Here is a 10248-nt window from a genome sequence, read left to right as displayed (position 1 = left end):
CCGTTCCTATCAGCTGTTCGTAACACTTCCCACAGTGAAATGATGCACATGCTGTTTTCTTTGCAAATTTGCATCATAGGATTGTTTTTTGTTTTTCCTGCAGTATATAAAAATTGCTGTATCTCCAAAATAAAACTATGAAGACACTCAAAATAAATTTCCTGTGGTGGGAAACTATTTTTTGCAACTTTATTGTATTTAAAGTTTTGAGGGATAAACCTCTTAAACTTCTCCAAGTAGAAATATATGTAAACAAAACAAAAGCGATTTTCAATTTTTTTTGTAGTTTATTGCACTTTTTTGCAATTTATGTAATTACTATGCACTTAATGCATACATATTATTAAAATATGGGCTATAACAGTTGTATTGATGTATAGCAACTTGAAATGCTCCCACAAATGGCACTACAGCATGTAAAAAAAAAAAATAAAAATAATATAAGCTCTGGTGGACTTGGTTCTATAGTAGGTCTTAAAGGGTTAAATAAATATCGTCAAATAATCGTGATCTCAATTTCAGTGAAAATAATCGTGATTATCATTTTTGCCATAATCGAGCAGCCCTACCAAATACTGACTTTCAAGCTAATCGGGACTGAAGAAACTCTGCAAATGTATCAATAAACTTCTGCACATATTTTCTTGCAACATATAAAGACATGAGTGGTGGCTCAATCATGACTTAGATTTGTATACTCCTTTCAAGAAACCCAAAGATGCTTTACAAAGGAGTATAAATAAAAAATATATATAAATGAGCACAAAGACTAAAAGTTGAATGCTTTGTTAGAAAGGTGAGTTTCTTAAAAGAGGCCAGTGATGGGGTACTGCGAATCTCAGATGGGAGAGAATTCCAAAGGGTAGGAATACCATAGAGGTATGGAGGTTGACTACAAGGGACTGAAAGCAGACCCACAGCTGAGGACTGTAGGACCCAAAACTGTTTGTATGGGGGAATAAAGTCAGACAGGTACTGAGGGGTGAGGGCATTGAGGGATTTATAAGTGACAAAAGGGCTCACTACTTGTACACAGTAATGCCTTTTCTTGTTGTTTTGCAGCAGCAGCAGAAAAACATTGTTTATAGCTTGTGAATTGCTTAAATAATGTTTCTACTGGTCTCTGTTTTCTCTTGGCACACACGTGGATGGGGTAATGGATGCCCTTGTATGAAACAGTTTCACAGGCAGCTTTTTGTGCCATAATGCCAACACACACCTCATTAGAAGAGTCCCTAAGGTAGCTCGGGGGGAGGTGAGGAGGTTGATTGACAGCAGTGGCATTCAGACTAAGGAGGAGACAGTGCGGAAACAGCACGGCACGGCCACTGTCTGGGGAGAATAAAAATGGAGAGGCCTCTTAGTGCTTATAAACTCTGTGGTAACTAGAGTACTGCTTCAGTCATATTCACACTTCCACACAGCAGGTGCCAAGGATGAAGGACCATGGTACATCAAAGTTTTTTGTTTTGTTTTCGGGGCCACATGATCCTCAGGAGTGTCCACTCTTAGCAAGGAACACCACTGTGTCACCGCAAACCTGTGACACCTGATCAACGTTGTTACTGAATGATAAGACAAGTGCCTCGTATTTAGGATTTCTGATGCCTTGAGTAGTACTTCTGTGGCATTAAATTCAAGTTTCCCATCCAGTATCTTTGTCAGCACTTATGCAGTCTTTTGGAGTGGTCTTTGTCTACACTTAAGCTGCTGTATTTGTCAGGAGAGTTGGATCACAACCAGGAGATAAACAGGAGGCAAACTTGCTGCTAATTCTGTCCCACATTTTTCCTCGCAGCAGACGCGGAGGGACATTGGCTAATATTGTTATAGGTAATTTCTGCCAAATGGCTGGTAAATGTGGCTTGGGAAGACAAATGCCTCCAAATGCATAGACACAAACACTCACACACCCTTGGTCTTACGCGTGCACGCACACATACACAGAGCAGAGGAAGATGGGAAACTGCAGATTGAATTAAGGTAAAATTAACTGGAAACTTTGTGAAAGTTGTGCTGCTTTCCTTGAGGGGAAAATCCGATTAACTTCATTAACATACCTGGCTAGAACTTCAGTTCTGGAAAGGAAGTCACGCTGACAGACAAATAGACAATGTATGGCGGTATGTGGGGGTGAGGCGGTGGCGGTGCTGGTGGTGGAGGGAAGGGGTAAAATTGGGATGAGGCAATTGCCAGATGGAGAGGTGAGGGAGAAGGGAGGGAGGAGGAAGCAAGGGCTATGCTGAGTGATATCTGCAATGTGCAGGGTGTGAAGCGTGTCATCTATCATCTAATAGAAAACCTGTGTGTGGCTGAAACGGTGAAAAAAACACACCACACTTTCCTTTCCCTTCTCACGCTCGCTGCTATTTGTACCCACAGGGTAACCGGTCCAATTGCTGACAGTTCCTCTGCTGTCCCCGTTTGCCCCTGTGTTTTCTCTCAGCGCTGCTCTGTCACCTGTCACACATGCAGCTATGATGCAATTTCCCACAACTGTGTGATCTGAATCTTAACTAAGCCATGACTCAGACGCTGATTGGAGTTCGCTATTTAATGCTGATTTTCAGATGGCGATGCGTTTGTAAAGTCTGGATAACGAGCCTCTGATTTCATTTTCAAATGAATGCATCCGTTTACTGCTTGTTGGCAAACAGTTACCTTTAAATGAAAATGTCTAATTGGCAAAAGATGTCTGCAATTAGTCCTTTATGAACGGAAAAGAGGCTGTAATTAGATAAACATGTCGCCCTTGGCGAGCCGCAACAGCTCTGTTGTATTAGATGAGGATTTAAAAGTCAGTCGCAGGTGATCAGTCATTTCAACTTTGATGTTAATGCAGCTGTTGTTCAAGGTCGGCGTGACCTTGTTACAGCTTTGCACAGTGAGGTAGTCGTAACACCCGCACAACGATGTGTGCAGGCTTTAGTCTACTCTAAATCTAGACGATGTTTTCACTTAGAAAGGTGACAGCTGTAATGGAGCGCGTATAGGGTTGTGTGACATGCCGTCACTGCCAGAGCATTTGTATCAGTTCACATTTTTTAAATCTTTTTAAACAGTCAGTTTGGCTTATTCTCTGCATGTTTGTTTGGATTAAGAGAATCAGTTTCCTTGTCGTGAGTTGTTATGAAGAAGTAAAGCCTCTGACTCACATGTGCACGCTGTCAACTGCCGTCGTATAAGCGTCAAAACAGACGCAGTTTTTACTAGGTTTGACGTCATCCACCCAAGGGATCTGAGATATATATCAGCCTCTTCAAAACCTTGTGGTGGTATTTTTTTTTTCTTTTAATATCCCACAGTGATCGCCCTCTGCTTTGTGACCTAAAAGATTACATATTGCTCATGTACAGTTAACAGTTAACTCCCCGGCCTTTTACATTTCCCAGCACAAAAGATGAATCTGCTTACGGTGCAGCCACTTCCTACTTGTTCCTCCTCTAATGAAGGCTAAGTGCGTTTTAGTGTTCTAATGGCTTTGCATTAAGCCCCATCTGATCCGGTTCTCTTACACAACAGTGCCTGATTAAGGCCAAGACTCATAAATATTCTTATTTAAACAGGGAGATGGGTTATTCATTGTTAGAGGTTTACTGGAGTTCAGTCATTTCAGTGTTCAATTATTCATCTCGTGCAACTCTCAAGGCCTTAAATACATAAACTGTATATAGTAAAAGGCTTCCACGAGAAACTGTAATAACTTATGTGAATATATTTTTACAATAGCATATTCCACATAATGGGTTTAGGTAGGCTTTTGACAGACATGCTTGCTGATCCAGTGCTTCGAGTTTCTGAATGACTATTAATGTTTTTTTAATAAACATATTTATTTAACTCTGTTCTGAAATTCAATGCAAACTATTTAACATCCCTTTCCCATCTTCCAAACTCCCACCTGTCCCTTTTCCTGCCCACTAAAGCTTTGCTCTAATGCTTATAGCCTCGGTTGTGTTGCATTGTGCGAGCTCTGGTATGTTTTTGTCTTTTCCAGACTGACTTGCCTCTCGGAAGGCTGAACTTAAAATAATTTTTCAGCTACGCATTTCCTCGGTGTGATATAATCCTTAACACTTCTACACTTACACTGCATGTGTTTGCGTCGCTTTACTAGCAAGAGACAAACCGCCTGAGAGAGTGAGGACAAATAAAGTCTCCTTGGCAAATCCTTTACGTCAAACAGTCCCCCTCAGTTGTATCTGTGCTATACAGTTATATTTGTGAAATTCAAAATATAGATCATAATGTTACATTAGGATTCCTACAGAGGCAAGGTCAGCCAACAGCCTCCACAGGTCAGCCAATATCCGTGCCGGGCCAAGTCAGCTGATGTTTTAACTCATTCCCTTATTTGCATGCTCTTGTCAAGTCAAATATGTGTTATTGAAGCAGATTTTAGTCAGTGCATGCTATTTCTTACTTAATCACTGTCATGACCGTTGTCATTTATCTCTTCTCTGGTGTGTGTGTGTCGGGGGGGGGGTCTTGCTGCTCTCCCTGCATTTAGGCCTTCTATTGTTTTAATGTGTGCCTTTGTTCAGATTAAACCAACCACAGTGAGTCAAGTTAATACTAACAGCTGTGCTGTGAAATCTTCTGTACTCGTATGTTAAATTGATGAGTGATGACAAGGAAGGTTTCTGTTCTTCACTGTCTCCTGCTGTCCTCATTTGCATTTCAGTGGTTGGGATTGTGCGACAGTCTCTCTAATAGTGACAATATGAATATGCAGTTTCATAACTGATGCTCATTGTTGTTGCAGTCATAACATAAGGTACCAGCAGTAAGGTCGATGAGACACTCGGCTTGTGCAGACGTTAAGCTTTTGTGTTGGGGTAACTAAATTTGATAAATAGAGTAGGAAGTGTAGCGTTTAAATTTAAATAAATAAATATTATATAAATATCGAATTCAAAACATGATAATGTCATATTCCCATTTCTTTGTTGATTTTTGTTGTGCCACTTTGCGTTTAGTTGTCTTCCTGTGCCTCCTGTGTTTCCCTGTCTCTGTTTTTAAGTGTTTGTTTTCATGTTGCTGTGTCCTCATGTTTTAGTAACAACTGTCTTTGTTCTAGTTTTACTTCCTGCTCTTTTTACTTCCTTTGTGAGTGTCATTCAGCCTCTTTCTTTTTACCTGCTGGGTGTGTTCAACTTTGTCCTGCTCCCACCTGTGTCTTGTTATTCAATCTATTCTTAGTGTGTTTATATATAACCCTAGTCCTCACACTGCCTGTTGTCTCCTGTTGGTTAGGGTCCTCTGTCCCTGTCCTTGTTTGAGTTTTTTGGACTCCGCATCATAAAACAATGACCTTATTTTTTTTTTTTACTTTGCTTTGTGCACTAAACTATATAGATATAGATATATACTATATATCTATATATATACTATATAGATATTGCAAGTTCTTTGCAAATCCTTCTCAGTAAATTTGCATTTACCAGGGTCTTGTTGGCAAAGTGAACACGTAGGCTGTCATGAATATTTCACAGTTCTGCTTTGGTTTCAAATTTTCAAGATCACTGTTCAAATTAGGGGAAAAACTGTAAAATTAAAAGTTGTATAATTCCCCATGTTTGAAAAGTGTGGCTTTTGTTTCAAGGCTCCTTCTCCTTCTACGGTGTCTCTCACACATTTGCAAATTGCTGATAAAGCTGGTGCCCTGTTCTATTTCCATGCGCACCTTTTATTTGATCTGTGTTCAGGATTGTAAGGTAATTTTCTGCTTAACTGAAACTGTTAATTGAAACTGAGGATTTCTTTTGTGTTTTTGCTCAAGGATCTTTTTTTCTCTGATTTGTCTGACATTTTACTCATTTTGTTGCATAGTAACCACAAACAGAAAGGTATACGCTGATACCTTGGGCATAATTTGTGCCAACTGTGGAAAGATAAGTACAGAGATGTGAAATATATTTAGCACTGGGCTAATTGCTAATGCTAATACAAAGAGCTGAAGTCCTGCTCTCAGTATAATCCTTTTTTCCACGTAGGCAGTTTGAACTTTTTCTTGTCCTTTTATGCTATGTAAATAAAAGTAATGTCATTATCTCCTCCTCTGAGCATATGAACTAAAATCAGCAGATTGTTTGGTTTTCTTTCAAACCTTTCTAGCCACCCTGCTTACTGATAACTTACTGATAACTGATGATAAAATAAAATGGCATCTTCTGGAACTGCCTCACCACGATGCTGAAGCAGCTCCAGAAGATGCAAATATGTTAAGAAAAATTTTATTTTTCTATTTTTCAACTTCTTTTTGTCAGTCAAATGAAAAAAAAAAAATCCAACATAGCTGTGTTTAAAGCCTATTATTGGTTACTGATTCTCCATTTATTACAAAAGGAACATAAAAGGATGTTTAGTTGGGAAAGGGGCTTCTGACGAGGCTTTGACAACCCATAATTTCAGCTGCAGACAGGCTGCCTGTGGATGTATGTGTGTTTATGTCTGCATGCTGGTTACAGATTGAGATCCCTGGTTTGGAGTACGCTCTGCAGGCTGGGAACAGGATGTTGAGATGACAGCAGTCACAGGAGGGGGTTATCAGATGTAGCCGTCAGCTGACAGACTTATTGCACTGTCTGTCCCCCTCCTGAGTCGAGGCCCAGATACATACTGTATTAGGCCAAATGCTGTCTTACTGGCCCAGTTTATGTACAGCCTAGTTTGGAAGTGTCTGGAAGGTATTGTGGGCCATCCCTGTAACATTTCTAAACTTAGTTCCTTTGATTTAATGTAACTAAAAGAGAAAAAAAGACCAAGTGTGTCAGGTAAATTAGCTTTGGTAGGTGGTAAGTTTCAGTATTTATTTGAACCAGATGTCGGCTCGTCTGGATTCTGTGCCTGTTTTATTTAAATTGGACGACTTACTAGGTACAAGATTGATTTGTCATAAAAGTCTCCCTGATGGTAAAACAGCTTTTAGATTGAGTGAGCAGCTTTTAATGAATTTTTAGGGCCCATAGCATATACTATTTGCCAAAAACATTCACATAAATCTGTCGCGCAGATACTCAGGGAGACAAAAATAAGCAAAGAAATATGCAAAAAGGGGAAGTAAATAAACCTTATCTGTGCACACATGCATATTAATTTGCTGGGAACACTGGTGCACACTTATTTTACATACAGAAGCACAACTCCCAAAGTGTACGTGTTTCAGGGCTAAAAGAGTGAACGTGTCAGATCAGTTTTAATTGGAGATGCTCTGGCCGGCCACAGAGCAGGAACAACAAAAAGCTTTTACCGAAGAATTGTTTGGCGCTTGGCAAAGCTTCCCCATTTGAAAAACAGCAAGAGACAGATTTGGATTATAGCAGAAGCCAAAACAATATCTCTGCTTGACTGGAGCCACAGCCTTTTGTCTTGGCTTAAAACAAGGTTAAAAGCACTGAGGCAATCTGTCAGCATTACCCCGATATAATTTCATTATTATGTAGCAATTGGCCTCACTCGCAAAGGCAGATGGGACACAAATTCGCAACAGGCGCATTGATGTAAACACTTGGGTTGTACTCAAAGTTCATTTCGCCTTATCAACAAGGGAAGTGGGGTGGAGGTGGGTTACTGAGCGATGACTCATGCACTTAAGAGAATATTATCATTAACCACAGTCCTTCTGGCTCATTTCCCACACTTTTTGAGGTTTTGTGATATCTGGCACTTGACATTTTAGTAGTAATCTTGATTTTTGATTTCATCCCGGACCACAAATGGTGTCCAGATGTTTAATTTTTCAGCAGCCTTTTAATTAAGAAACCCGTCATGCTGTCAAATGCCACTGTCCCAGTGTTACAATGAGTAACAGTGTCTTTGTCTGAAAAAGACACTAACTAACAGAATATTAATAATAATAAATGATAAAAGAAGAACAAAAATCTCTTGAAGTGTTAGAATTGAGCACAACTCAATTAATTTGAAATTCTTAGTCACATCCTTAAATAGCCAAGTAATGTTGTAAACAATGGCATGTGTGCCATTTGTATGTCTAAATGTTAGCAGTCTAGGGTCCGAGGTCTTCAAGATATCATTTTCAGATTTTTTGTGTGTACATATTAATAAGAGGTCACGCTGATTTAATTTAGGTGAAAATCAGGTCAAGGTCACGCCACGTTATTCACAATTTTTTATGGATCGTCTTCAAATGTCACAAAAATATATTGTTCCTTAGAGGAAATTAGTTTCTAGTTTGGCTAACCAATATACCTTGACCTTCATTGTTAGCACCCAAGGTTAAAGTGAGAAAAAAACAACAACCAATAAACGATATTGTATAATATCATATGAAAGGGCATGGAGAGAGCTGTACAACACACGTTTTAAATATGAAGCCCTATAGTGGCACGATGATGCCATAACAAGCTGATGTCATCACATTGTAGCAGAAACATAAAACATCAAAGTTTTAGTAAAGCCCTCGCTCTTTAGGGAGCTGTGCCCTCTGATTGTTTTTGTATTAAAAGCCTTAATCTGTGACTGAGAATTAGCACCTACAAATATGGAGCTAGGGTTCTCAGTGGGAAATGGGTGCCCACTCTGGTTTTGGAGTGAGTCACTGCCGGAGGTGGAGTGCTTCAAACCTTTCCGGTTCTTGTTTATGAGTGAGAGCAGAAGGTGGTGAAGAGAGAGCATCAAAGTGAAGCTGCTGATTTACAGGTCAATTTACATTCCCAACCTTATCTATAGCAACGAGCTGTGGGTAGTGACCGATGGAATGAGAGTGCAGATGGTGGAAATGAGCTTCCTCTGAAGGGTGTCTGGTCTCTCCCTTAGATTGAGGACCTTGATTATTTGGGAGAGTAACAGCCACTATATTCCTCCACATCAAAAGAAGGTGGTTTGATTATCAGGCGAGGAAGTTTCCTGGAAGGCTCCAAGGTGAAGTGGTTTTTTGGGGGGTTGTTCAACTGAGAGGAGAGCCAGGATATGCTGGAGAAATGATGTGGAACACCTCAGTGGTCCTCCAAAACAGCTGGAGGAGGGCAGTGTGGGCGTCTGTCCTTACACTGCTGCCCCTGCAGCGTGGATAGAAAATGGATTGGAAGGTTTGCAACTGTGACTCATCCAGAACTGTACATTTTATTAAATGTTCTTCCGTTTATGTATGCATGATTATCCTTGTCGTGTATCCCAACTGCTCTGACCTTTAAAGGGACAGTTAATGTGGACATGGTCTAAGGGCTGCCTGTTGCCCATTTAGAATAAGTCAGCCTGGACAGATTGGTCATTGCTGCAAGATAACACTCATTTCTGCCTTTAAGAATTATCACATTATCATTAGTTGTCTGGTTTTAATGCAGATGCTTTCAGTTTAGCCTGCTTCATATGTGTCTGGTTGTTACCCATCAGCCTATGAGGTGCTGTCTCAGGAACCAGCAGAGGCTGTGGGCTCAATATTGTAATAGCTAGGATGATTTTTAGACAGGGAGTCTCTGACAGGCTATAAGTACAACAGCCTGATGCATGGAGCAGAGCACCAGAGTGGAAATCTGTTGCTCCTGGGCTGTCTGGGGTTCACATCATCACAGCTGACAGCTAGTGTGCATAGGCACAGCATGTAACATGATAAAATGGGAGAAAGTCCAAGTCTGCCTTTGATTTGGTGAAATATATAGGTTAGATGTCTAATTTTGTACTGATGTATTTGTGTAACAAGAGAAAACAAAAACTCTTATATTATTTATTAAATGTTTTATTGTCTGTCCTTGCTAAGAGGTTTTAATAATTGAATTCATTCCGGTTTCAGTCAGCATAACCTTTTCCACAAGGCAGGCATTGTTATTCTTCAACAAAATAAAATATTGTCAAATCAAAGAAAAGTTTTGAACAATCTCCCCTGAAAGTCTGCCCTTTTCGATTCAGCTCCTTTGCAAATTTAAGACGTGGTGTCGGTACACACTCATGGACTCAGTGTGGGATTTAGCTTTGTTCACACCCTGTGCCACACATGTCCTTTAAAATGTCAGCTGGAGACGTACCAAATCTTTATTGTGACATTTTCAACACATGCTTCTCATAATGGGGTGGTTGCACGCTGTCGCAGAGAGATAACTGTAAAATCGTTGGGTACCATCAGTGTGACTCACTGATATCCCTTGATGTCTTTTAAGTTGATTACTGCATTTAATTCAGCGTAAACTCCACGGTGATGCCGGGTCATGGCAGGACTAGAAGAAAGCGAGCTGTGAACTGCACCTACAGTGAAAAGATTTCCTTTTCAAAAACCCATCCCAGTAGAACATG

The sequence above is a fragment of the Astatotilapia calliptera genome, chromosome 13 (assembly GCF_964374335.1).
Source record: "Astatotilapia calliptera chromosome 13, fAstCal68.1, whole genome shotgun sequence".
In the NCBI taxonomy this organism is placed as follows: domain Eukaryota; kingdom Metazoa; phylum Chordata; class Actinopteri; order Cichliformes; family Cichlidae; genus Astatotilapia; species Astatotilapia calliptera.
The sequence above is the reverse complement of the archived record's forward strand: the minus strand, read 5'-3'. Positions refer to the sequence as shown.